This window comes from Myxine glutinosa, chromosome 9 (genome assembly GCF_964187855.1).
Source record: "Myxine glutinosa chromosome 9, kmMyxGlut1.1, whole genome shotgun sequence".
In the NCBI taxonomy this organism is placed as follows: Eukaryota; Metazoa; Chordata; class Myxini; order Myxiniformes; family Myxinidae; genus Myxine; species Myxine glutinosa.
The window spans coordinates 23,819,106-23,846,811 of NC_136269.1; the positions used below are offsets into that span (position 1 = coordinate 23,819,106).

At 52.8% G+C, this 27,706-nt stretch overlaps 1 protein-coding gene and 1 non-coding gene across 2 annotated transcripts in view; both read right to left on the reverse strand.

Moving 5' to 3' along the window:
• LOC137411810 (neutral amino acid transporter A-like) overlaps positions 1-27,706 on the reverse strand; it is a 272,303-nt gene that overhangs the window by 32,884 nt on the left and 211,713 nt on the right. The gene's annotated exons all lie outside the window — the stretch shown is intronic.
• Positions 17,757-17,917, reverse strand: LOC137435826 (U1 spliceosomal RNA). The gene has a single exon (XR_010986140.1). It is a non-coding gene; the product is annotated as a U1 spliceosomal RNA (small nuclear RNA).

Genomic DNA, 27,706 nt, shown 5'->3' on the forward strand with positions numbered 1-27,706 from the left:
ATCGCCCCTCGTTTGAGCCAGTCCTCGTGTTCGGCCGTCGGTGCAGCGCTTTGCAAATTTATAATATCGTCCTTAGTTGGTGCGGCGGGTGGTCCCACAGTCGGAATGTCAGCAATCTGTGCAGATGCCGCCTTTGCTCGTGTCACCATCGGCATGTTGCATTCTATCTTTTGGTTGGCGGCCTTTCCTGCTGCCTCGTCCGCCCTTGCATTGCCCCGGGCAACGTCAGTGTCCGCCCTTTGGTGGCCACGACATTTAATTACCGCGATAGCGCGGGGAAGTAAAATGCTTCGGAGGAGCCCTTCTACTAACGCGCCATTCTTTATCACTGAACCGGCAGATGTGAGGAAACCTCTCATCTTCCAGATGGCCCCTTTATCGTGGACTACGCCGTGAGCGTAGGCCGAATCTGTGTAAATGTTGACGGCAAGGCCTTCCGCTAAGCTGCACGCTCTGGTCAAGGCGCACAGCTCCGCCTGCTGTGCGGAAAATGTAGGTGGAAGACGCCCGCTTTCTACCGTCTCGCTATCCGAGCACACAGCGTACCCAGACAACAGGGACCCATCCCACGCGCGCCTAGCTGATCCATCGACATAAAATGTACAGTCGGGGTAGTCTAGGGGATTGTCCTTTAAATCTGATCGCACCGTGGAGACTAACTGCACAACGTCGGCGCACACATGGGGTTCGCCCTCCTCAGGGGTGGGCATCAGTGAGGCTGGGTTGAGTGTCGTGCAACGTTCGATCGTGATGTTGGCTGCAGTGATCAGTGCGGATTCGTATTGCATTAATCTAGTGTTAGACAAATGCTGTGTGCTTCGCTGTAACAACAGCGAAGTGACGCAATGCGGTACCCGTAGCATTACTGGGTGTCCCATAACGATGTCCGCTGTTCTTTCTACTGCGTACCTGGTCGCTGCCACGGCTTGCAGGCACACCGGAAACCCTCGTTCGACCGGGTCTAACTTTTTACTAAAGTAGGCCACCGGCCGCTCCTTATCCCCATGGGTCTGTGTCAAGACTGACTGGGCGAAACCTCCCACGGCGTGAGTGTAAAGGGTAAATGGTTTCGCATAATCCAGGAGTCCTAATGACGGTGCCGTGACCAACGCCTTTTTCAGCCCTACGAAACATCGCTTCAATTCATCCGTCCATACCAATTCGTCCGGGGCGTTTGATTTGGTCGCCTCGTAAAGTGGCTTAGCCAGCAGCGCAAAATCAAGTATCCAAGTGCGGCAGTATCCCGTCATACCTAGGAAGCGCAGCATTTGCCGTTGCGAGCGTGGGCGAGGCATCTCCATGATAGCGGTCACCCGTCCAGCATCCAATTCCCGTTTCCCATGCGAAATGGCGTGTCCCAAGTAAGTTACAACCTTCCGCACAAATTGAAGTTTTGGTCTGCCTACTTTGTGGCCTTTGGCCGCCAAGGCCTTTAATAGGGCCATGGAATCCTTTTCGCACGCCTCCTTAGAAGGAGAGCAAATCAACAAATCGTCAATGTATTGCAACAACACTGACCCTCCCGTCAATTCCACATCCGCCAGGTCGCGGTGCAGCGCCCAGGAAAACAGAGTGGGGCTATCTGAAAACCCCTGAGGTAGTACTGTCCAAGTATACTGTCGCCCCCTATGGGTGAAAGCGAACAAGTATTGTGACTCAGCCGCGATGGGCACAGAGAAAAACGCAGAACAAAGGTCAATAACTGTGAAGTATGTTGCGTCCGGCGGAATTGACATCATAAGGGTCTCTCCATTCGGCACCAGTGGGTGTATGCCTTGTATCACCTTGTTCACCTCCCTTAAATCCTGTACAAACCTCCATTTGTCTTTCGTCAGCTTTTTTACTGGCAAAATTGGTGTATTACATGGGCTGTTAGTTTCCACGATAATTTTCTGCTCCACCAGGGATTGAATTACTGGTGCTATGCCTACGTCGGCCTCGGGTCGTAGCTTATACTGTTTTACGTTTGGCAAGCGCATCCCCGGCTGCACTGATATCACTAAAGGTTCGGCGTCTCGCATCCGTCCAACCTCATCGTCGCTCTGAGGCCATAAATTGTCTGGCACCTCCGCCAGGAGGTAATCTGACTCACCCGGGTCCGTTAGCACTGCCCTCATGGCATAGGTGCCCTTAGGGGGCAACTCTGCCTCTTCGAACACTCCATCCCTCAGTTGTGTCTTAATGTCAATCGAGAACCCTTCATCGTTATTGAGCCGTCTCACACTCCAGCGGCCCCTCTTAAACCAATAACCTTGCAAAGGAACTTCCTGTAATCGTCCCACCATCCAACCTACACTTTCTGGCGGCCACCCCTTGGCAGTAGTGAGGGTAACATGGGCGGCCGCTCCTTCGGGGTATTGGGTCAACGCACGCTGACTCACGGATAGGGTTACCTCGATACCTATCCCCTCGCGGCCGATCCATATTCGTGATAAGTGTAGAGGCGTGCACTCGCCCAGCTTTTCCTTAACCTTCTCTCGATAATCCTCGTCCTCGCCCTTTGCATCGTAATATGCCGTGCAATGGGGTGGATTATCCTTTAAGTGTTTTATCGAAATTTGGTGCAGTTGTAGCCAATCTCGCAGAACTGGACTGTCCAAACACACATTATCTATGATATGCGTCCAAGTAGCCAGAGCCCCTTCGTCCAAGCGCCACCAATACGCGGTGGGGCCGGGCCGAGACAATGCCATCATCAACGAGTCGTGTTTAGATTCCGCGACATCTACGAAAACTCCCTGCTCTGTACATGAAATTTGACAGCCCAATCGGCACAGTAAGTCCCGTCCCAGCAAATTTGTTGGGGCGGTAGTGGTCATCAAGAAAGCATGTTTAGCCTCCAGCGGGCCGCATGTTACTCGCACTTCCTCCGAAATAGGAAGCGCTTGGGGTAAGCCCGAAACGCCCATTATTTGAACGTTCCTCGCCGTGGGGCGCAAAGATGGCAATTGCCCCTCGTTAATTGTACTGCGGGTCGCGCCTGTATCGACAAGAAACTCTAATTGTCGTCCGTCCACGTCCAGCGTCAAGGTCGGTTCCTCTGCCGGTGTCATGGTCAAAAGAGGACACTCCTTAGGCGACCCGCCGGCATCCCGTCAATAGGCCCCTCTATTGTCCTGGGGCGGAAACCCCTTACGAGCACTTGGGCAATCACGTCTCCAGTGTCCCATTTGCTTGCAATAAAAGCACGGTTCCTGCGGAACCGGCGGTGCGGAGGGCATAGGTCGTCCCTCTACGGCGCCCCTTCCGCCCAGCCGTCGGTCTGGCGGCCCCCACTGTGACTGGTTTACTTGTTGCCATTGCGGCGGATCCCGAGGCGGGGCCCAGGTCCCCCTCGGTCCATTCTGCATCCCACTATTGGGGGGTGGTCCAGGGGTTTGGAGAAGGGGTCTTGGTGGATACCAAATTTGGGGAGGGGGCCCTGGTACGGTCCAAGTTTGAGGGTTTTGAGGAGGAGGGGGAAGAGGGGGTGGTATTGTCCATTGTTGTCTTATCTCGTCCATGTTAATTCGTCCATGGTCTTGGTCAGTACAACCGTCGCAGTCGTTGCTTTCATGGTGGACCCACTCTCCGTTGGGGGATTGGCCCCTATAAAAAGGCCAACTCCCCCTCCCGAGGTCCTCATGACCCCGGACGGGCCCCCACTTCTGGCACTGATCGCATATGTGGCTCTGACTCCGATCCCCCTTTTTATTTTGATTAAGTTGAGCCCGTTTCTCCTGGACATACATTTGCAATATTTCCTCCTTAACATCCTTCTTCTCCTCTAAGGAGGAGCCCGGGCATTGTTCCAGCTTGTCGCATAAATCGTTGGTGGTCATTCCCTTCCAGCCGAAAAGGACGGACTGTACCTGTTTCTTTAATGCCGGCCGAAGCCCCTCTATTAAATATTGGTTTACCAATGGGTTGGGTAGTTCTGTCATCAGCATCGGGCCCAGTCCTCCCCAGTGCGCGATGGCCCTTTCCAACCTTTCCCGGTAATCCCCAATTGATTCTCCTGCCTTTTGTTTTATGGCCCCGATCTTTCCCCAATCCGGACCTCCTGCTGGCAACAGCGCCTGCTCAATAGACTCTAGTAGCCGGACCTTTAGATCACCCCATTGCGCTTGTGTTATCTGGGGGTTTGCACCCACCGCCCTTGGGTCTGCCATCGGCCACTGTGCTCTTTGCTTAGCCTTATCCCATACCTTGGGTGGGAGCACAGAAGTGCCCATATGGGTTATATCTCGAACGTCACAATCGCCATGCTCGCATGTGAGCCAATTCGCTATGGTCGGTGCTACCTGTCGTGGGTCCTCGATGAGCAAATGTTGAATCCTTTCCCGCATCACCGTTAAGGCAGATTCCTTCCATGTACCCTTTCTCGAACCCCATGACCTGCTGCATCAACTCCGATAACTTGTAGGGGGCACAGTTTTTCTCCCTCTGTTAATCCAGGGCATTCCTTCAATGGGGGGTATAAACTAGACATTCCGGTGGTTCGGGGGGTCTCGTTCCCATCATAGCCTACCAGCGAGGGGTATAACCTGTCCTGTCCCATTGGTGGTGGGAACCCTGCGATGTCGGTCCCGTTATCTATCCCGTTAGCCCTGAGCTGTGCAAACGGATTTCCCTGGCTCGGATGGTTCTGGGGGTAACGACCTTCGTGCCGTGGGGTATCGGCCCCTGGGGTAACTGGGGCGCGATGGTAGCGGGGTTGCAGGGAGGTGGTGGCGGGAGCGCAGAAAGGATAGGTGGCACCTGAAACCCCGGGACAGGGCTTAGGTCTGGGGCTGGGGAGGGTAGATTGGTTACTACCTCCCCTACCGCGGGGTCTGGATTTTCAACGAGCGGCATCAGTCGCGCGTTGGCCTGCCTCTCTAATTCTTTAACCGCTTCATCCTGCATTTTATTCGCCTGTTTCCTCAGGCCCTTGAGTTTTGATACCTCACCGGCCAAGCTGGCCTGTATCGACCTTGCGTGTCGCTTCATCGCTTCTTCCTTCCACCAACCAAAGACTTTCCAATAGTCAGGTGGGAAGTGTTTCGTGTCCTGTTCTAACTTTTCTAATGCCCCATACAACGCGTCCAATTTTTCCAGCGCAAAAGACCCTCCTTCGGGCCACGGTTCACCTAGATCCTTAGTCAGCGCAACCCATGACTTCCCTGGTCTCACAGCGTCATAGCCATACCTCCTAAACATGAAAAATGCTGGGGTATTTCTGAGAGGTTCACCTGCCTTTACAGTCTTATTACCCATCCTAAGCAAATTTAGTTTACCGACGTAGCCTTGTACCCGTGAGGTTCGCCCGCCTCGCGAGGTACGGCCGTCTACCTAACTCTTGAGAGGCTCGTAGCCTTGTACCCGTGAGGTTCGCCCGCCTCGCGAGGTACGGCCGTCTACCTACTCCTGAGAGGCTCGCCCACCTACACAGCTGTCTAACCTATCCTTACTTTACTTTCCTGGCGTCCTACGCCCTTATAATACTTCTAACCTTACTTATAATTCCAATGTCTCCCGGGTAGGCCTCGGATTGGGACGCCGCCCTTATCCTTACCCTCACAACCCAGAGATCTATTACCCCTTACCCTCGGGCGCCCAACGTGGGGCACTTCCCCTTACGTAACGTTACCCTGACGAGTCCATAAACAGTCAGTTGCTCCGGGACCCAAGCGGTCCGTATTTAAATTTAGGTTCGTGGATCAGGTTCGAGCAGGGAACGGAACAAACGGCATCCGAGCAAGAGAGTGGGTTACAATTTGGACTGACCCCCAGGCTATAAAGGAAAAAACAAAAGAAAACCACAGCTCACCTGACCCGGATCAATTGCCAGCTGGTCTCACCACTCACTTGCCTGGGACCGCGTCCCGGACTGCACAGACTGATCCCACCGCTGCCACAATATGTCGGAATGGGACTTAGAACTTGGGACTCAGAGGACTCAGAGAAAGGAGCAACGGATATATTTATTAGAACTCGTTTACACAAGCTTGCGGAAATCACAATGTCACTTGAAGCTCACGAAATGACCAACACTACAACAAGGTGCTCTGAAGTAATTCGATTTAAACTTGCTATATATAAAGAATATAGGGTGTGGCTTTAGCTCACAAGATACAGAGAAAGAATGGGCTCATTGGTCCCCCCACCATTAGTCCCATCCTGTTGTTCAGTTAGTTAAAGGAAGTTCATCCAAGGCTACTCATGGGTTAGCTCAGATAAGGAGATGGTCAGCAATATGTGGCAACATGTTTACAACTTTCTGTATAGAGACTTGGGTTGGGGAAGTACAAAGGGAGTGGACACTCATAAATGTGTCAGCCTACAGGATATTGGCAAAGGTTTGTGGGAGGCTGAGAGATAGCAGCTGCAACCAAGGCCACAAAAGGGGAACAAGGGATTATGCCAATACAGGGCAAAAGCTCACAAGCACAGAACTCCTTATTAGGGTATTACACATCCTCAAAGCACAAGAAAGGACTAAGTATTTTAAAAGAATACAGCAAACAGTCAAAACAAAACATATCATTGGCTATGCTTGGTAATTGGTAGAGCAGCAAGAATTAACAAAGGGGGAGGGGAATAACAGCTCCCCACATGTGTGTGTGTGTGTGTGTGTGTGTGTGTGTGTGTGTGTGTGTGTGTGTGTGTGTGTGTGTGTGTGTGTGTGTGTGTGTGTGTGTGTGTGAAAATGTATGAGCAGAGTATTGTGGACAAGTGTAAGTGTATTGAGTGATTGACTTGCATGGTGTGCAAGTGGAGAAGGGTTGTGTGGAATGAGTGGAGTGGAGTGCATGGTGCGAAGGAGTGGATGGGGGAAGGATGGACCCCTTCACGAGTACCCGGGCGGGTAGTTTAAAGTTAGGTAGAGGGAGTAGGTAAATTTTGGTTGGATATTGACATCTGTGGTGCGGAAAGTAGCAGAGTACTGCTTGGATGGGTGCATTAGTGTGTGGAATGGCTGGGCGTGTGGCCTGTTAGTGCATATGGTTGGTTGAGCACTCCGCCACTGGTAGTCTGTCAGCCAGGTGAGGCTGCAGGTAGGCTCTGGGAGCCAGGTTAGAGTTCAGTAGAGTTCAGCGGGGCCCGAGGATCCCAGGAGAGGACTCGGGTAACCCAATGCCAGAGGGGGCATCGAGGGGGTAAGTGCCAGGGAGGGCCTTCCCCAGGTTAGGGTAGTGAAGGAGCTAGGCAAGCTCGGGTGGCGACGTGCAGTGGCGGAGATGCGCAGGTAAGTAGGACCTGCTAGGGGAGCCACACGACCCAGCCCCGAAATTGTGCGAGGGCACAGATGGAAAAATGGGGGATGTGAGACCTCAAATTGGTGAGCACCACAGTATGTGCAATGGGAATTGGTTTTTAGAACCACATAGTTTAATGATGGCCAATGGATTGGCAGGGCGAGACCCCGGGTAGTTTAAAGAGTTAATGTCATTTCGAAGGATAGATAGGAGAAAATCTCTTCGCACCATCTGCATCCACTCACCGAGGCGACAGAACTCCACTCCATGTTTTGCAAACATTTGGAAAGTAAAGACACATCATGACGGAGTGTGACATTGTGGTTTATTCCATCCCTTCCTTCTTGGGAGGGATTGGGAACGAATTTGGTTTAGGGGAGATATGGGGGACAAGACGTTAGCGACGAATTTGTAAATTTGTAGATTGTGTAAATACGGGGTAGGGGCAAGGGTAGAGTAGGTGACATGGGGGGTGACGAACGCTAGGGACGAGCTTTCTCAGCTCACGCTCCCACGCCCCTCATCTCGCATGGCCTTGTTTTTATGTGTACCCTTGTGCCCTTGCCCCGCTAATCTGCTTTGTCTTCCTTCCCCACTCATGGACCATGTTCTTTTGTGTCCGAGGGGAGTGTGCAGGTGCCCTGGATTGTGCGCCTGCACCCTTGCTGCCTCCTGCCTGCACTGATGCACCATATGGACCACACGTTCTGTGGCCTGGCACCACTTATGGACCACACGTTCTGTGGCCTGGCCCCTCTGCTGGGACCGACCATTGTTGCCAGCGGTATCTGGCTTGCGGACCACTGTTTTAAGTGGCATCTATGCCCAGCAGTGGACCATCTGAGCTGGCCCTGCTGGTCACAAATAAAAAAGCAGACGCGGTGTGTGCCCTTTTTAGTAATAAAAACATCAAGCAAGAAGACAGCCAGAAACATCGGCCCAGCAGAGCAAGCGCAAGAAGAAGACATCATTTTTATTATTTTAAAATGTTTGTTTTTGTGCATTTTGGCGCTTTTTGTGCATTTTGGTGCATTTGTTTATTATGGTGCATATTGGTACATATGGGTATGGTGTATCGGTGCAGTGCATGGCAATGGCATTTCTTCTTTTCAAAACATCTTCTCTTTTCCCACAAAAGACAGGTCCTGGGTTGTAGTGTAAATAATTAGTGTCTTGTAAATAATGCTCCCCACCGGCTCTATGTTTAGTTTGAAAATATTTCCGTAATTTGGTTAATTGTGGGCGTGAGTCAGTTAGATAGGATGCAACGCAGCAGGGCGGTGTCACATATCATATCTAGTGTTAAAACTGTCGCACTCAGGGTGAGGTTAAAAGTAGAGGGTAACCACACCTAAGTGTCACATTAATTTAAAAGATAGCCCTTTTGTTTCAGCTTGGGACGAGCCTGGAAAAAGGGGGATGCAGTGTTGCAGTTTTAGAACCCACACTCTTGTAAATATGACATTATTAAATGGTTAAAGGTAGCACCCCTAGTCAGTCCACAAGCAACACGTAGGCCACCATAGGATTCCAGTATTTCATTAATATGTGTTTTAGATAAGGCCGTGTTTCCAATAGTTGAATCTCCATTGTGTGAATCAAATAAGAAGTAGGCCCTTTCATTCATTTTGCGACCTCCCTCTCCAAGCGACGCCATTACGCGCCCTTACAGTCGGTGCCTCATGGCTCTCCCAATTTGTTACGCACCTTTGTTAGCAGCGTTCGCTACCTTAGCGCTCGCTCAAGCCACCATAAGCCACGAGGTAAGGCCCGAGAAAGGGGGCGGAATGCCAAGAAGAAGGTGTGGCCACGTCATCCAGCTGTCAAAGGCGGAGCCGGTAAGCCCTCACCAGCCAACCAGGGCTGAAGTAACATCACCGACAGGCGTGGCTTTTTGGCTCGCAAAGTGATCGCGCGGAGAGATATAAAAAGCGAGCGCAAAGCCCTTTCACAGGACTGCGCCAGCCAGCATCATGCCAGCATCATGCCAGCGTGCACATTTACTGAGAGAACTCACGGCGGCAGCATGCATTACAAGAGGACTTGTTGGAGGCGCGCTCGTTAAAGAGGACTGATGGGAGAGAGCGCATTGAGAAGCACCTTTATAAAGAGATTTACGGCACGCTGATTAAGAGGACTTTGGAGAGGGGGCGTTTGGCACAAGTGTGCATCTATTACGTACGCCGTAGGACACCAGCTTCCCCCCGCTATATAACTGTCCGGTCGCGTTCAACTATACGCGGAGCTGCCTGCTTGGTTTCGCCACTGGACCGGAGCCTGGATCCCATCGCCAGATCCTCTACCTGTTCCAGCTACAATCCCCGTGTGAGTGTGTACGTTTGTCTGGGGTATTAAGGATACCACTGTTTTAAGACTGCCCTGTGTGCTGCTTCTTCGTCTTCCAATCTTGTACATTCTTTTGTTTCTTCTTCTTCTTGTAAAGTGTAATAAACCCATCTTTGTTCTTCCTACCTTCTGGTTTCCTATCCATCCGATCGCATCCGTCCTTTCTATCATTGGGTAAACGTGGCATGATTGAAACCGCTAGAATTGGGTTTAGTCACAATGTTCGCGGCTCGGATCGCGGATTGCTATCCGCTCGGCATATTCCATCATATCCGTGGTTCGAGCGGGAGTTATTCCCTCGTTTCCGGCCGGCGTTAGTACTTAGGTAGTAGTGAACCGCTAGGCCTAACAAACCCTACCTAATGCCGTGCCGGGAAGGACGTTATAACCCCCAGGACTCGGGTCGGCCAGATAAAAAGACAAGGGGATTAACCCCTCCCCCCCTTGATAAGGGGAGAGCCGACGTCCGAGATCCATAACAGTATTAATATTGTTTTGTTATCTTTATTAATTTTGTTATTCAAAGCGTCTTTGGAAAAACGCCACGATAAAGCTAATTTAACATTGATATACACCTCAACATGCAACCTCATTGACGGCATGATGGGGAAAACCCGCCCGGGGGAGGAAACCCCCTTGGGGAGCGGGGGGGGGGGGGGGAATGAATGTGCTACAACCTTCATTATGTAACCTTTCGTCATCCTGGCAGGTTTGTTTGAGGTTGGATAAGTAAGGACGGAATGTCTTGGTGTCAAAAATTCATCAGACAGACAGACAGACACAAATGGCGTATTTTAGTATGATAAGGCATCACCTTTTCTGAGGTATCACCTTGAGTCCTTGACAATGCATCAACTTTACTGAGGTATCACCTGGACAAGGCATCACGTTCACTAAGGCATCACCTTGACAAGGCATCACCTCTACAAGGCATCACCTTGACAATGCATCATCTTTTCTGAGGTATCACCTTGAGTCCTTGACAATGCATCACCTTTACTGAGGTATCACCTGGACAAGGCATCACGTTCATTAAGGCATCACCTTGACAAGGCATCACCTCTACAAGGCATTACCTTTACTGAGGTATCACCTTGACAATGCATCACCTTTACTGAGGTATCACCTTGACAATGCATCACCTTCACTGAGGTATCACCTTGACAATGCATCACCTTCACTGAGGAATCACCTTGACAAGGCATCACCTCTACAAGGCATTACCTTTACTGAGGTATCACCTTGACAATGCATCACCTCTACAAGGCATCACCTCTACAAGGCATCACCTCTACGAGGCATCACCTCCAAAAGGCATCACCTCTGCAAGGCATCACCTCCACAAGGCATCACCTCTACAAGGCATCACCTCACCAACGCATCACCTCTACAAGGCATCACCTCTACAAGGCATCCCCTCCACAAGGCATCACCTTTACTGAGGTATCAGCTCGAAAAGGCATCACCTCCACAAGGCTTCACCTCCACAAGGCATCACCTTTACTGAGGTATCACCTCTACAAGGCATCACCTCTACAAGGCTTCACCTCCACAAGGCATCACCTTTACTGAGGTATCACCTCTACAAGGCATCACCTCTACAAGGCATCACCTCCATAAGGCTTCACCTTTACTGAGGTATCACCTCTACAAGGCATCACCTCTACAAGGCATCACCTCCACAAGGCATCACCTCTACAAGGCTTCACCTCCACAAGGCATCACCTTTACTGAGGTATCACCTCTACAAGGCATCACCTCTACAAGGCATCACCTCCACAAAGCATCACTTTTACTGAGGTATCACCTCTACAAGGCATCACCTCTACAAGGCATCACCTCCACAAGGCATCACCTTTGCAAGGCATCACCTCTACAAGGCATCATCTCCACAAGGCATCACCTTTACAAGGCATTACCTTTACAAGGCATCACCTTTACAAGGCATCACCTCTACAAGGCATCACCTCCACAAGGCATCACCTCCACAAGGCATCACCTTTACAAGGCATCACCTCTACAAGGCATCACCTCTACAAGGCATCACCTCCACAAGGCATCACCTTTACAAGGCATCACCTCTACAAGGCATCACCTCCACAAGGCATCACCTCACCAACGCATCACCTTTACAAGGCATCACCTCTGCAAGGCATCACCTCCACAAGGCATCACCTTTACAAGGCATCACCTCTACAAGGCATCACCTCCACAAGGCATCACCTTTTACAAGGCATCACCTCCACAAGGCATCACCTCCACAAGGCATCACCTCCACAAGGCATCACCTTTACAAGGCATCACCTCTACAAGGCATCGCCTTGACAAGGCATCACCTTTACAAGGCATCACCTCCACAAGGCATCACCTCCACAAGGCATCACCTCTACAAGGCATCACCTCTACAAGGCATCACCTCGACAAGGCATCACCTCCACAAGGCATCACCTCCACAAGGCATCACCTCCACAAGGCATCACCTCCACAAGGCATCACCTCCACAAGGCATCACCTTTACAAGGCATCACCTCTACAAGGCATCACCTTGACAAGGCATCACCTCCACAAGGCATCACCTCCACAAGGCATCACCTCCACAAGGCATCACCTCCACAAGGCATCACCTCCACAAGGCATCACCTCCACAAGGCATCACCTTTACAAGGCATCACCTCGACAAGGCATCACCTTGACAAGGCTTCACCGTTCACCCGTGTTTTTCACTGATCTTATATACAAGGTGAATCTTTACAATGTATAAACACAGATATTTTTCTGCTCAAATGTGAGGTTGTAGCGACCCATGGGTCCCCCAAGCGAGACCAGCAGCAGAATCTCCTTGCTCCAGCCGGTGACGTCACCGGCGGACAACCTCGGCGCCGTGGTGGCTGGTCACGTGACCACCAAAGCGTGCCGCGCGTGCGGTTATAATCCTTTGCACCTGTTGGTCACGTGACCACCGAAACACGCCTCGCCTAAGAGGCGTGGCTTACGGTTTCGGTTATGCTTTCTGGTTTTGGATATATATGCAGCCCGATAAACGGGCTTTTCAGAGTTCCCGAGTTGGTTTTTACAATAAACATCTTCTCGGACGAGTTTGTGTCTTGCCCGTCACTTCGTCCGTCTCAAGCAAGAGCCCGGCTCTTCATTGGTGACCCCGAATTTACGATGCGCGATGGACACCGCAGTGTCCCTCAAACTGCCCACCTTCTGGGAAGCACATGCCGCCGTCTGGTTCGCGCAGGCGGACTCCCAGTTCGCCCTGCATGGCATAATGGAGGACGCCACTCGATACCATTATGTGGTCGCCGCGCTTGGCTCCGCGACCGCCGTCCGCTGCCTGAGCTTCCTCCAGAGCCCGTCCGCTGACGGCAAGTACGACGCCATCAAGGCACTTCTGCTGGGCGCTTTCGCCCTCTCCCTGGCTGAGCGCGCACGACGCCTGCTCGACCTTCCTGAGCTCGGCGATACGCGCCCATCCGAACAGATGGATTTCATGCTCGCGTTGCTCGGCGAGCACCCCTCGGATTTCCTGTTTCAGGAGCTCTTTCTTCGCCAGCTCCCGGCCCAGGTACGGGTCACCCTGGCAGGTACGACCATCGTGGACCCCTGCGACCTCGCCAAGGAGGCCGACAAGATCGCTTCAGCAAGCCAGCTCACCGGAGCGGCGAGCCAGCTCGTCGGGGTGGCGTCCGGGAGCCTTCCTGCCCACCCGCCCGACGCCCGCGACGCAGTTTCCTTCCCGGAGGCCGCCGGGCCGGCGTGACTGGCAGCGGCGACGCCGCGTTGCCCGGGCCCGATGCCCCCGCCGGACCGGACCTGGCCCCCGCTGGACCCGGCCTGGTGTTATTTCCACGCCAGGTTCAGGCGGCAGGCCCGATTATGTCGGCCCCCGTGCACGTTCGGGAAACAGGCGAGCCGGCGTTCCCTACCAGCAATGAACGCCGGCCGTTCCGGAAACCTGCTGTTCATCGCGGACCGAGCGTCGGGACGGCGCTTCCTCTGCGACACCAGCGCTCAGCTGAGCATCATTCCCGCTTCGGCGGAGGACAGGCGGGCCTTGGTCGCGGCCAACGGCTCCGCCATCCGCACCTTTGGCCAACGCACCGTCGCCCTCCGCTTCGGCAGCCAGGTCTTTCACTGGGAGTTCGTGACGGCGGACGTCCCCATGGCTTTGCTCGGGGCCGATTTCCTGTGCGCCCACGGGCTGCTGGTCGACGTGAAACGCCGGCGTCTCGTCAACGCCGACACTTTCAGCTCCCTGGCATGCGCCTTGAGCCGTGCCGCGCCCACCGAGTTTTCCTGCGCCCTCCCATTGGCGGACGACTTCGCAAGCCTCCTTGCGGAGTTCCCGGCCCTCACACGACCGACGTTTTCAGCCATCACGGTGCGCCACGGCATCGACCATCACATCCCCACTACGGGCCCGCCAGTGTATGCCTGGGCTCACCGTCTTGACCCCGCCAAACTCGCCGTCGCCGCGTTCGCAGCGCTGGAGCGCCTCGGCATCATGCGGCGCTCCGACAGCGCCTGGGCCTCGCCGCTGCACATCGTCCCGAAGCCGGGGGCGGATGGCGGCCATGCGGCGACTACTGCTGCCTCAACGACGCCACTACCCCCGACAGGTACCCCGTCCCGCACATCCAGGATTTTTCCGCCCGGTTGGCGGGCGGACCATTTTTTCAAAAGTGGACCTGATTCGGGGGTACCCCCAGGTGCCTGTCCGCCCGGCCGACATCCCGAAGACGGCTGTGATTACACCTTTTGGCCTCTTTGAATTCCTCCGGATGCCCTTCGGCCTCAAAAACGCGGCGCAGGCGTTCCAGCGCCTGATGGACGGCGTGCTGCGCGACTTGCCGTTCCTCTATACCTACCTGGACGACATTCTCGTCGCCAGCACGTCCAGATTGGAGCACCTCCTCCACCTCCGGACGCTGTTCGGCCGCCTCAGTGAGCACGGATTGATCGTCAACCAGGCCAAATGTCACTTCGGTGCGGCGACGATCGACTTTTTGGGCCACCGCATCACCCGGACCGGCGCCGTGCCGCTGCTAGCCAAAGTCGAAGCCATCGCCGCTTTCCCGCGCCCCGTCAAGGCACTGCAGTAGTTCCTCGGGATGGTGAACTTTTATCACCGCTTCGTGCCCCGAGCTGCACAACTCATGCGGCCCTTGTACGCCGCCCTCCGCGGCCAGCCGGCGAAGTGCGACGTCGTCTGGTCCACAGACATGGACGCTGCTTTCACCGGCGCGAAACGGGCCCTCGCCAACGCCACGCTGCTGGCCCACCCGGTACCCCAGGCTCCCATCGCCCTCACCACGGATGCCTCCGACTACGCCGTGGGCGCGGTCCATGAACAATTGGTAAACGGGGCCTGGCAGCCGCTCGCATTCTTCAGCCGGCAACTCCTGCCCAACGAGCTAAAGTACAGCACCTTCGACCGCGAGCTCCTCGGGCTGTACCTGGCCATCCGCCATTTTCGCCACCTCCTGGAGGGCCGCCCGTTCACGGCTTTTGTCGACCACAAGCCGTTTGTTTTCGCCATGGCCAAGGTCACGTAGCCGTGGTCGGCCCACCAGCAGCGCCACCTCTCCGCCGTGTCGGAGTACACCACGGACATCCGGCACGTCGCCGGGAAGGACAACGCCGTGGCCGACTGCCTTTCTCGAGCCAGCGCCAACGCCGTCCACCTCGGCGTCGACTTCACCCTCATGGCAGCGGACCAGGCCACCGACGGCACGGTGCAGGCGCTCCGGGTGGCGGACACGGGCCTCCGCTTGGCTGACGTCCCCTTCGCGGACACAGTCCTGCTGTGCGACATCTCCCAAGGCCGACCTCGCCCCGTTGTGGCGGTCACCTGGAGGCGTCGCATTTTTGCTTCGCTCCACGGCCTCTCTCACCCGGGCCGGAAGGCGTCCCAGCGGCTGGTGGCGGCGCGTTTCATCTGGCATGGGCTGCGACGGGACGTCCGCGACTGGGCCAACGCCTGCACACCCTGCCAGCGGGCCAAGGTCCACCGGCATACCCAGGCTCCGCTGGCTCCCTTCACCGTGCCCGAGCGACGGTTTGACCACGTCCACGTGGACCTGGTGGGGCCCCTACCCCCATCGCAGGGGTTCACCCACCTGCTTACCATGGTGGGCAGGACCACCAGGTGGCCGGAGGCCGTGCCCCTCACATCCACCACCACCGGTGATGTGGCCCAGGCATTCATCGCCACCTGGGTCGCGCGTTACGGCGCACCGGTGGACATCTCGTCGGACCGCGGCCCACAGTTCACGTCCGAACTATGGGGCGCGATCGCCCGCACGTTGGGCGTTACCCTACACCGCACCACGGCTTACCACCCCCAGGCCAACGGGTTGTGCGAGCGGTTCCACTGCTCCATGAAGGCCGCACTCATGGCCGGCCTCCAGGACGACGGCTGGGCCGACCGGCTCCCGTGGGTCCTTTTGGGCCTATGCACGGCCCCCAAGGAGGACCTCCAGGCATCCACCACCGAGCTGGTGTACGGCCAGGCCCTCCGCGTACCGGGCGAGTTCATGCCCGACGCCACCAGCCCCTGGTCCGTCGCGCGCCAGCGCACGGACTTCCAGGAGGCCGCCTGACGTTTCGCCCCGGTGCTCACGTCCCGCCATGGCGACCCCCAATCCTACGTCCCCCCAGCACTCCGCTCGGCGGAGTACGTCTTCGTGCGCCACGACGCGCACCGGGGGCCGCTCCGACCACCATACGACGGACCCTCCCGGGTCCTACGACGGGACAACAAGTCCTTCATCATCAGCATCGGCGGCCGGGCGGACCGGATTTCGCTGGACTGCCTCAAACTGGCCCACATGGACGTCGGCCAGCCGCCATGGCTGGCTCTCCCACCGCGGCACGGCCGCCCCACCGTCCACTGCACCCCCAGTCCGACCACCCGGCACCACACCGGACCCCCCCCCCCCCCCCCGCGACTGGCCAGGGGTCGTTTCGGGCGGGTCATCCGGACCCCCCTCAGGTTGACCTTCCTGGATCAAGTCCATTCTGGGGGGGCGTGTGTAGCGACCCATGGGTCCCCCAAGCGAGACCAGCAGCAGAATCTCCTTGCTCCAGCCGGTGACGTCACCGGCGGACAACCTCGGCGCCGGCGTGGCTGGTCACGTGACCACCAAAGCGTGCCGCGCGTGCGGTTATAATCCTTTGCACCTGTCGGTCACGTGACCACCGAAACACGCCTCGCCTGAGAGGTGTGGCTTTCGGTTTCGGTTATGCTTTCTGGTTTTGGATATATATGCAGCCCGATAAACGGGCTTTTCAGAGTTCCCGAGTTGGTTTTTACAATAAACATCTTCTCGGACGAGTTTGTGTCTTGCCCGTGACTTCGTCCGTCTCAAGCAAGAGCCCGGCTCTTCAAGGTTATTATTTTCCATGTGGATCAGTTATGGTTCTCCTGCAAAAATAGGAATGTTAAGTGTTTGTCCTAAATATGTACAGAAATTTTCAGGCAAATTAACAACGGTTTTGTTACAGGTATTGATAACAATATTGATAACGGTATTGATAACACCGCCCAGTGTCCTGTGCACATGTACTTCCGGAGTCACCTCCGGGCCGGGAGTGCCGGACGCGGAACATGGATTGCTCGAACGACGAACGGCTCCGTGTCCAATTATACGAGCGTCTGAAACAGGTATCTACGAAATACAACACTTTAAAATGTTTATACATCATTCTGATTGACCCTGTATATATTGGAGAGTTCATGCCTGTTTGACAATTCTTTTAAAAGCTTCAAAAACTAAAATAACAACGACAATGAAGACAAACAATGAAGGCATGAACTCCGTCAGGTGCCAATGATGACGTCACAAGCAAACTTGCAATCACGTGTTCTGGACATCCCCCCATCCAAAAAAGTCATTTTGAATGAACTACAACAAGCGTTACGCCTAGGTCCCCCGTCGTTGAAGTGATGTGAGTTGACAAAGTGGAAAGCGCAAGGCGGCCATCTTGGATTTTGACGTGGGTTGCATCCGCACACCAAATTAGAGTTCGATCTTTCGCTTACGCACGCACGGAGGGGGAAACCATAGTCTCCCTTTCGCTCCGCGGTGCGACGGGGGATAACAATCCTTCAACTTACCACTTGTACATTTTTGTCTTGTGATAACAACAACGACATGTTTCATCTGTTTTTAGTTCAACAATCAGGGGATAGCGCGAACGCAGTCCCCCACTACCACAAATTGTACAGTCGAGTTTCCCACATTTGGGGAAATCGCAAGGGTCAACCCACCCGGAGTGCAATGGGTGGACCTCGCCCTGAGAACACCATATTGTTTTATTTAAAAATTCGATAGTACAAGTCAACAATAGTCAACAAATAAAACCATAAACAAACCTCACCAAAGAAACAAGTTTCCAATGTTCGGAACATTTCGCAAATCCCTTGCTTCCCTCATATTGCTCCCAAAAACAAAAAAGAAAAACCCATTGCATTCAAAATTAAAACCATACACAAAACCTCATGTGCCCATGGTGAAAACTCCTTTCCAATGTCCAGATCATTTAACAAATCCATTGCTTCACAGTACTTAACAAATCAAGTGAAGTAACAATCAGGGGGTCGTGCCCCGGCTTGGGAAAAAACTACCCCGGCTTGGGAAACATTTTTTTCCACAAAGCCTTCTCTTTGACAGAGGCTCTTCCCAAAAGTCTCGAGCAATTGGCTATCTCGCTCAGGAAAATAGCCACAAAAAGGCCAGGGTCCCACTTGTCCCTTCCAAAGATGGCCAAGCATCTGCATTTCCACAGCGCCATCTAAGATGCACATGTGATCCTCCAATATGTTGACTTCTGCAACAGAGGAACTCGCCCTGTTAGTCCATTTGTAACCACCTCATATGTTAAATTCATATTTGGGAGCAAAGTGGAAGGCCAACGCACATTGATGATGCCCCAAGACCTTTGGGCAAATACACATGACCACATGTAATGTGACACCGATTCTGCCTGATTACACCCAGAATACGGACATTCGACTGTTCGGGCAAGCCCACGCGTGACACCTACCAGCCGTGAGGGAAGTAAACCTTTTACGTGTAACCACGCCAGGTCACTATGACGCCCGGGCATAGACAATGCCGAGATAGAAACCCAAAATGAAGAACTCCATCCCAACGAAGTTCCCCTAATAATACTTATTTCTTCATCCGAGAAGACATGAAGTTTTAAAGTGAGAAAATCCACCTCCTTCAACCTCTTGAAGTCATGCTCTATAATCACCCGCTTCAAAAGGTCGTACGGGTATGTGGGAAACCAATTGTATGGAGCCGATGATCTAACATCAAACACTTCCCACCCGCGCACAATGGGCCCCATATTGTAGTGGATGAGGCCTCGCAAACCCCACAGCTCTCCCTTCAATGCTCTCAGGTGACATGCCACCGATGCTATATGTAGCAGCACGGGAAGGTCAGGGCAGCCTCTGCCCCCAGACACCTCTCTTTTGCACAAATCGGTCCAACTCGGTTTAAAAATCCATGATGCGCAGAAGAACCCATACACAATACCCTTTAATCGACGGACGATACCGGGTAATGGAGGCAGCACCTCAGCGAGTGTCCTTAACGCAGGAAAAAATTGCCCCTTGACGATTAATGCCTTTTCACGACAGGCAAGCGTCCGTCCTTTCCATTCGTGACTGAGCTTTCTAATCTGGGCCAGCTTCTTATCCCAGTTCCCCACCGGGTTTGCTACCTTCACCAGAAACACTCCCAAAACCTTCACCTGTTCATTAAGACCCCCAAACATCACTTCTATCCTGGGCCTATCAAATCTTTCCCCAAACACCAACACCCTACTTTTCTCGAAGTTTATATAGAGCCCCGATGCTCTAGCAAATGCCATACAGCATCCCACCGCTTCCCATAACGAGTAGTCATTTCTGGCAAATATGACTGTCATCCATAAATGCTATGGAGGCTATGCCATCCCCCACCATCCCTGGGATCCTAAACCCATCCACCTTATTCTCCAAAGCCGAGACGAGGGGGAGGGTTGCCAAAACAAAAAGCAAGGGGGATAAGGGACAGCCTTGTCTGACCCCTTTCTCCACTTTAAATCCATTTAAAACCCTGTTATCTATCACTACCTTTGCAGTCGAATTCTCATAAAGACACTGCATTGCCCGAACCAACTTTGCGTCAAAGGACAACACCCTTAATAGGTCCCATAAATAATCCCGGGAGACGTTATCAAATGCTTTTACCAAATCCAAGCTTAAAACTGCAAGGTCTGACCTTCTGTTCCCCACCAAGGCCAGTACGTCCCGAACGAGGAGCACCACGTCGGAAGCCCTCCGACCTTTTATCCCACACCTCTGGTGCACGTGTAGGACCCTACCGACCACGTGCTGCATGCGACCCAATAACATTGACGCGAAAATCTTGTAGTCCGAATTCAGTAGAGAAATTGGCCTCCAATTCTTAATATCTTTGAGATCCCCTTCTTTTGGGAGTAGAATCAGCAGCGATTCTGACCAAGACTTTGGCACCGTATTTTCCTGCCAAATAGCATTGCAGACTTCCAAAAACGGCCCTTTAATTTCTCGCAAAAATACTTGATAAAATTCATTTGGAATTCCATCACTTCCAGGGGTTTTACCTTTCTTTAACACTCCAACCACCCGCTCCAGCTCCACTGACGTAAATGGATGGCTGCTTCCTGTACCGTTCGCCTGAACCTTGCAATGCGAGAAGAGATGGCCCTTGTCGACTGCCGAGACCTCCTCCCTTTTATACAAGTTAGAGTAGAAATCCCTAATTAGATCATCGACCACCTGTCGGTCAGACTGATCTGTTCAGTTATTGTCCCTCACGCACGACGGTTGCACCCGACGTTTGATCAGCCTCCGGAAAAAGGGGGGAGAGCACTGTTCTCGCTGCCTCACTGCCCTCACGGGACTCCGGAAAACAATCCGGTCTTCTTGATTTCGGAAATATGCGGCAATGCTACATTTCGCCAATTAAATTTCCCGCCCAACTTCAAAACCATTCAATTGGAGGGCAAACAGACGCTGCAATCTAAGCGACAAGCGAGCGAACTTTCTGTTTTCCCATCGCCTCATTGTTCTCCCCAAACAAAGCAACAACTTCTTTACTCTGCTTTTAAAATCTTCCCACCAGTCACAAATGTGTCCGAATTCTGGGATTAAAGTAACCCATTGGGAAATCTTTTCCTTAATAATATTGTTATAGATCGCGGTTAGATGTTATAGACCGAGCGGTGGTGTAAGACCGCGACCTAACAAAACTCACCCGATTCACCCAGAACTTTGGCCGTATCGCCCCCTAGCTGCTCAATGAGGGAAAAGACAAAAACGACGCAATGTAAAGAGGAAAACGAAGGCCAAGAAAGGTTTGAAATACTACTACATTTATTTACTATTTACACACAAGCAAAAAGAAAGCAGTGACGTTTATTTACAAGCACATAAGACGCAGGTGACACAGGGAAGTACTAGCTTATCGTTATACAGACTTAATTAACCCCAGGACAGAACAAACAAAGACGACTCACACGGGGAATTGCAGAGTGGATTGGCTGGACGGCGGTGCGTGGCTGGAGGGGGAGGACGGCACGGAGCTGGCTGGAGCTTGATCCTGCACGGGACGTCGGGCGGGACCTCGATGGCCGCTGATGCCTCCGATCCTGTCGTGTGCGTGGGATCACGGGTCGGATCACGGGTCGGATCACGGGTCGGATCACGGGTCGGATCACGGTCAGAGCCGACGCGCTGGTGGGGGATCTGGCGTGACGGGTTCTCTCCTCTCTTCTTTTGTTTGGTCCAACCACTCCGTCTCCAACGCAACCCCTCAACGCAATCACTGAACACAACCACTGAACGCAACCACTGACGACCAACTCAGCTCTTTGTGACCCTCCTTGTCTCGGCTCAAAAGTGCATCTCCGTTTTTGCTTCCAAGCTCGACTCTGTAAAAACGCATCTCCTTTTTTGGACACGCCCTGCCTTGGGTTATATAGGCCCCCGCCCCTCAACCTTTGCGAACCTCCCCGACCGCTCTTCCTCCGCCCTCTGTAGCCAAACCCCTGGCTCATGGTTGGTCGAGCGGGGCTGGTTCACTCCTCCCCCTCTATGACGAGGTGGAGACACGCCTTTCTTCCCCAACCCGGCCTCGTGGCCAATGGCGGCAATTGGATCGGAGGTAACTGGTGATGGGAATGGCAGGGAATCTATCTCTTTCACTGGTGCAATGGAGTATTTCTATTAATGGAAGACACAGCCTTACGCTAAAACACAGAATAAGAGATAACTATCAACAGGTATATTCTATTACTTGGCTGACGTGTATGCTTGTGGACTATGGGACGCCCTTTTGGTCTTTACACAGCTCCGGAGGCAGGAGGCACAGAATAAACAATAATCACAATAATACAGCACACAATCAAAAAAAATATACAGTCCTCATATTCACAACACTGCACCCTCCTCCTCTTAGGCACGTCCCGGGCCTACAACTTTTATTTAGTGTGACACGTAGGTGTAGTTCCCTCTACTTTTAACCTGACCCCGAGTGCGACAGTTTTAAAACATAAATAAATGTGTCCCGCTGCTCCATTGCACCCTGCCTAACAGACTTACGCCCACAGTTAACCGAATTGCGGAATGGTCTTCAAACTAAACACTGACGGTGGGGAGCATTATTTACACTGACGCTATTTTTATTTACAAAACTAACCCAGGACCTGTAATTGTTCTTTCTGGGGGGGAGACAGTCTGCTCTGCATCGACGCACCATGAACGCACCCAAAAACGCACCAATACACACCCAAGCACCGATCGGTGCAGTCACCATTGTTCAATGAATGTTCAATAAAAATAAAATCAACAACCCCTAACCCTGCAGGTGGTCTTTCGCTCTTCGGCTCCCTCTGCTGGTTATTATTATTTGTCTTCCAGATGTTGTCATTTCCATTTTGCTTTGCTTACTGGCGGCCTATTTTCAATAAAGTGTGCCCAATGTGTCCCTTTTTTATTTGATTTTATTTATGGCCCACAGGGCCGACTAGTGTGGTTCACCTGTGGGGCATCGGTGCCCTGTGGCCAAGGTCCGCCAGCAAGATTTCGGGCCCTCATGGCCGGTTCCAGCAGAGGGGCCATGCCCCAACCCATGGGGTCCATAAGTGGTGCTCGGCCACAGGCATGTGGTCCATAATGTGGTGCATCGATGCAGACAGCTGGTTCTGGGCATTTCGGGCGCACAATGGCCGACCCACGCACGCTCCCCTCGGCGCCCAACGGCGCACAGGTCATGTGGGAGACAAAAGGGGAAAGACAATTGAGCGAGGGGTAAGGTCACAAAGGTACACGTCAATAAGGCAATGCAAGGCGAAATGCGTACGGAGGGCGAAGTGAGAAAGCTCATCCCTACCGTACGTCACCCCCCTGTCACCTCGCCTACCCTTGCCCTTACCCCATATGTACAAAAATCTACACATTTACAAATTCGTCACTACTGTCACGTCTTCCCCATATTTCCCCTATACCAAATTCGTCTCCACAATCCCTCTACTTCAAAATTTGCCATCACCAAATTCATCATCAATCCTCATAAGGAGGCAGAGATGGAATTACGCACAATGTCACACCCACGTCATGATGCGTCTCACATTCCAAACATTTGCACAGTAAAAATAATTAAACATGGCATGGTGTGGAGTACCTGTCACCTCAGGTGAGTGGATGCAGATGGTGCGAGGAGATCCTTCATCCTAACTATCCTCTAAATGATTTTAACACACTTTACACTACCCGGGGTCTTTCTCTGGCCAAACCATTGGCCCTCTTACACTAGGGGTTCTAATAACCAATTCCCATTGGCCAAACTGTGGTGCTTCTCAATTTGGGGTCTCACTCCCCCAAATCATCTCCCGGTGCTCTAGCACAATTTCTGGGCTGCGACGTGTACCTCTCCCAACAGGTCTACCCACCTGCACACCTCCACCACTGTAGTTGCCACCCGAGCTTACCTAGCTCCTCACCCTAACCTAACTAACTGGGGACAGCCCCTCTCCTGGCTCTGTCACCCCATGGTGCCCTCTGGCACTGGGCTACCCGGGTCCGTCCTCCGGATCCTCGGGCCCCATCCACAACAACTACTACCGGCTCCCAGAGCCCACCTGCGGCCTCACCTGGCCGACATCCTTACAGTGGTGGAGTGCCCAAACCAACTACACACACTAACAGGTTACACGCCCAGCCATTTCCACAACACCAACGCACCCATCCACATACCATTCTGTCACCCGCACCACAGATGCCAATATCCAACCACAATTTACCTGCACCCTCTACCTAACACTTACACTACCCGCCCCGGGTATCCGTGATGGGGGTCCACTCTTCCCCCATTCACACCTTCGCACCATCCACTCCACTCCACAATTTCCACCATTCTCACTCCACGACCATCCATTCCAATCCTCCAGACCATTTATTCCATACACCTGTCTTTCATTCACCTGTCGTTGCACACCTGTGCAATCCTACCTGGTGCCACCTGCACCCTCCTCCTCTTCCTGGACCATTTGGTCAACACAACACGCAATCACCACTACTTCCTCATACACTGCTCCATTCACCTGTCAGTTGCACACCTGTGCAATCACACCTGTTCCATTCTCACCTGTTCAATCCTCACACACACGGCATCATCTCAGCTAACTACTCCCCTCTGAAACTTGCGCTTCCCAGTCGTCCCTTTAAACTATTGCGCTCCCACGTCATTATAATCCACACTAAGCTACCTGCGTCCCCACTACAGGTATCAGTCACTAACTAAACTTAACGTCACCTAATGTCATCTTCTAGGGCCCTATCCATATAACCTAACCCACCCGGGCTAGTTTTCACTGCCATACACCCCATAAACTATTGCTCCTTTGCCCCCACATGGGAAGGATGGTGGATTTGCCATCCCACCACATCGGGGGTCTCTCACTACCAATTTCGCTCGTCCAAATCCAACAATTCAAAAATTTTCCATTTACTGCCAATTCTATTCACTTTTCTAAATTTCGTTTTAAATCACTATCACTATCACCATCACCCGTCTACTTATTACATCCTCTCGGTGCGCCAATTTCCTTCGAAAGCTCGGCTTCGTACAGCCGAGCCATGAACGCGGGTTCTTTTGTGCCAGCGGCTGGATACGTCCCGCATTCGTGGCAGGGATGGGGGCTTACCCGGGCCGAGATCCCACGCACCACCTCGGCGTGGAGCCATCCAATGTCCCGATCTCGACCTGCCGGCACGTCTCAATAGAAAGTGGTCGCCATGACGACCCTTCCTATCGGGCGGCCCGCTCCGTCTAGTGGAGCCCGGACGCAGCCGTTCCACGCGAGGCCCAGCGTGGATCGCGCACGGCAGTTCTTTCGAAACCGCCGTGGTTCGGATCCCCGCTGGTTCTCGCGGCACGCGAAGCCCGGCACGCACCGAGGGCCCGAGTCGGCTATAAGTCGTTCTAACCTTTAACCCGGTTATCGTCGACGCCTCACCTGGATGCTTACAAGCATACGCTACCCCTTTCGTGCTCATACATGCAGCCGTTTCCATGCTCTTGGTCGTACCTTCTCTAACACACCTCGGTACACTCATTCCGCTCACCGACTTGGTCACACACCTGACCACCGAACACCTTGGCACACATTCGTCGCTCGCACACCTCACCAACACACCTCTTCGCGCCCCTTTCTCGGTCACCTCCTTTGTGACGATCACAGGTGTGCTCTCACCCGCACACCCAACCACGTGCCTCACTACCAACTCAAATGTGCCTTCCCACACACGCTCTACCATTCCAGGTGTGCATCCTTCCATCCCAGGTGTACATCCTCGCTCACCTGTCACAACCAGCTCACTCTCCTTGTCACTCTCACTACTCTCACCACCACTCTTGACAGCGCACTCACCCTTACTTTCGACGGCACACTCTTTCCTCATGCACCCGTCCGTTACACACCTTTCTCGCGCACACCCTCCCATTACATCCTCTGTAACACTCACCACAGGCGTACACTTCCTCGTTACATCCTCTGTAACACTCACCACAGGTGTACACTCTCTCGTTACTTCCTCCGTAACACTCACCACACCGCGCTTCCATGTACCCCCTCGCACACGCGCTTCGACCGGCTCACTCCTGACGGCACACTCACTCCCCGGCGTGCACTTTTTCCTCACACAACCCATGGTCGGACATTCTCGCACACCTCTTTTTTCGCACACCTGACCTGTCACACACTTCACCAACGGCCTTTCACGAACACCCGGATCCAAACCAATCCCCAAGCCGACTGAAGCTTTCCTCACATCATATACATTGCCACTCACCTCCGTACTTTGTCTCCGCACCTCCTTTGCCACCTGCAAACTTTTTATTTGGTTAGTGAGCATCTCATCATGATTTGAACACAGACCTTGTACATATTCCATGACTTCCTCCTTTATCTCCCTCTTAGTTTCCCTCCGTCTCTTCTTAATTTCACTCACCCCCTCTTCCACCTCCTCTAATTTTTCCTTTACCTCCTTCAGCTCCCGGTGCGCCCCCTCTATTTCTTCCTCCATCGCTACTTTAACCGTTTCTATGTGCGTCCTTACCTCCCGGTCCTTCGTCTCCATTACTTCTGTCACCTCTTCCAACCTCTTCGTCAATCCCTCATGTACCATTTGACATTCCTTTTGTGTCGCTATTAATTCATTTTTAATGTCCTTTTGTGTTGCTTTTAAACCCCCGATGATTGCAGTGTTCTTTTCCACTTGGTCCGCTGGTTCCTTTTGTCCCACTGTCAGCTGTTCTACTCCTTTCGTCAGATCTTCTATTCCCCCCTGTAACTTTGCCGTATTATTTCTCACCTCTTTCTCTATACGCTTTTCGCCTCGCTTTACCTCCTCGCGTAGCCCCGAGACCTCCTCACTCACCCCTCGTCGTATTTCCTCCATCTGGTTCCCCATCTGTTCGATTTCCCGGGCGGATTGTTCCCCTATTTCCCGCAATTTGTCCTCCATCCTATTTTCTAACCCCATTAACCCATTTTTCACCCCCTCTAACTGATTCTCCTGGGCAGCCATTCTGTTTTCCACCCCCGTTAACCCATGTTTCACCCCTTCTAACTGATTCTCCTGGGCAGCCATTCTGTTTTCCACCCCCGTTAACCCATGTTTCACCCCTTCTATCCCATTGTCTAACCCCTCAAATTTCTTGTCTAATCCCTCAAATTTCTTTTCTAATCCCTCAAATTTCTTTTCTAATCCCTCACCGGTACCCCTCGCTTCGTCCCTCATTACCCCCATTTGGCCCCCCATACTATCCATTTTTGCATTCAGTTGGGTCAAGAATAATCTGAGGTCAAACCCGGTTTGCCCAGCGTCCCCAGCCGCCACCGCGGGCTCGCCCTCCGCGGCGCCGCTATTTTGGGACTCTTCAACCACGTGCGCGAGCGCGCCATTTTGTGCGTCTGATACTCCCTCAACCACATTGCCATTTTTCTCCTCCCTTTCCTCCACATACATTTCCCCGAGGTCCTGGGTCGATTCCACCCCGTCTATCTCTATCTCTCCCACCGGCATCCCGTCGCCTTGAACAGCCATGGCGCGATTTCAAAATTCGGGTTTTTATACAACAAACAAATTTCGGCTTTATAATTTCGAGCGCGTAAACGCGCTCCGGGTCCGATCTCACTCCTCGACACCAATTGTTATCGTACTAACACAATTGGTGTCCAAAATTTGGGCTAAATAAATTTAGTCCCAGGTTCGAATCCCACCTCCTGACTACCAATTGTTATAGATCGCGGTTAGATGTTATAGACCGGGCGGTGGTGTAAGACCGCGACCGAACAAAACTCACCCGATTCACCCAGAACTTTGGCCGTATCGCCCCCTAGCTGCTCAATGAGGGAAAAGACAAAAACGACGCAATGTAAAGAGGAAAACGAAGGCCAAGAAAGGTTTGAAATACTACTACATTTATTTACTATTTACACACAAGCAAAAAGAAAGCAGTGACGTTTATTTACAAGCACATAAGACGCAGGTGACACAGGGAAGTACTAGCTTATCGTTATACAGACTTAAT